Source organism: Triticum dicoccoides, chromosome 4B (genome assembly GCF_002162155.2).
Source record: "Triticum dicoccoides isolate Atlit2015 ecotype Zavitan chromosome 4B, WEW_v2.0, whole genome shotgun sequence".
In the NCBI taxonomy this organism is placed as follows: Eukaryota; Viridiplantae; Streptophyta; class Magnoliopsida; order Poales; family Poaceae; genus Triticum; species Triticum dicoccoides.
In genome coordinates, this window is record NC_041387.1 from 658,222,520 (window position 1) to 658,224,362 (window position 1,843).

A 1,843-nucleotide genomic window follows, 5' to 3' on the forward strand; every position below is an offset into this window, starting at 1 on the left:
GTGCTTATGCCCTTAGTGATGCCGGACCGGTCGAGGACACCCGAGTCGGAGGCCTGGGTCGCATAGCGCGAGCGGCAACGCACGAGGGAGGCCCTAGCGGCGGGTGATGCGCCGGCAAGGCGCCGGGCAATCATGTGCATGTTGGTCGATCCTGAGGACGTGCTCATCGCGTCCGTCCTCCGGCGCACCCTGACAACTGCGGAGTCGGATGCACGGCGAATCCGGCGGAAGAACGCCAAAGCTCTCCTGCTCGCTATCGAGTTGTCGGAGCGTGAGGCGGCGGCGAAGGTGAAGGCGATGAGGCACGGTTAGGAGCAGGATCGTTGTCTCCAGAGGTTTGTCGGGGTGCACATGGAGCTCTCGGACGACTCCGACAACGGATCAAGCTTCGACGGCAACGACGACGACCCTTCGGCGGCCGATGCCTACCCCGACAGCCAAAGCAACACTACTGACCGCAAGGGGAAGGGGGCGACGAGGAAATGGTGATTTCCTTCGCCCTTCCCCGTCTAATTTAGTTTTTTTTATAGTATATTTACGTACTATTTGACTGAAACTGCATTTTTTTTGTTGTCTGATGATCGTTTATGCTTGATTTATGCCCGATTTAAGTAGAGTTAGTGATAGTTCGTTGATCTACCTATTTTTATTTTCATACATGCATGCGTTGCATGGATATGAGGGACCGGATTTAAACTACACGGGTGCGGACGCATCAAAATTAAGAGTGCCCGCGGACGCGCTCGTAGGTGTCCACAGGCATTTGAGGTGTCACATTTGATGTCTTGGGTTATAGATGCTACGAGAGAACAATCATTACAACTGTATGAACGGGAAATGTCCACAAGGAAGATGGCATGCTGAATACGATTTCATTTAAAAACTAGCCACTCCAAGCTTAGCAGCCCAATTAGCGAATTCTGTTTGTTTTATATGGCTCCCTGCAAACAAAAACCGATTTATCCTTACGATTATTTGATCTTTTGGAGCGACACTAGCCAGAAAGTGTCGGATAAACATCAACGTGTGCGTGTCGATCCCATTCATACAAGTAGCTGAAGACAGCCAACCTGTCGCAGAAGCTTTTTGTTCCTTTGGATTGACTTGTAGCCCAATAAAATCAATCGTGCAGGCCGCGAACTTTCAATCAAAAATGATTGTGATTCACGCACATAGTATGATTCTGCGCGGAACGTGTCGTTGGGTTTGACTCATTTGAGCATACAAGATAGAGTAGTTACTGTACAACAATATCCGATGATGTGGGTACTCCGGAGGCCGAACATGCCGATGCACTCGATCGTGGTGGAAAGCCTATTTTTTAAATGTCACAAACATGTTTCTGTGAAATGGGGGGACATTTTTTGTAAATGCAATGTACAGTTTTTGTATGGTAGAAAACATTTTCTTGAATTATTCATTTTTTGTATGAACACTTTTTCAATTTCACGTACATTTTACTGAAATGTTTAACATTTTTTAAACTGATATGATTATTTTAATTCTATAGACCTTTTTCTAAAACTACCCTAACTAATATCTTACCCTGATTAACATTTTTTGGAATTCGTGGTTTTTAAATTTCTTAATTAATATTAAGTTTTTTGGGATAATACATTTAGAATATTTCTTTGAAAAATATGAATAAAAGGAAAAAAAACTAACCTTCAGGGAGCTACTTGGATCGGCCCAATAGTAGGGACGGGGAGGGCTCCTTGAGGCGAGACGTCCTTTGATTTTGCAGTAGGCGATACATAGCCTGGTCACGAATAGGAATCAGACCGGTTTTAAACGGTAGCGCTGTTATTTTGTTGGTCAGCTCAACAGTTTTTCTTTGGAGGGG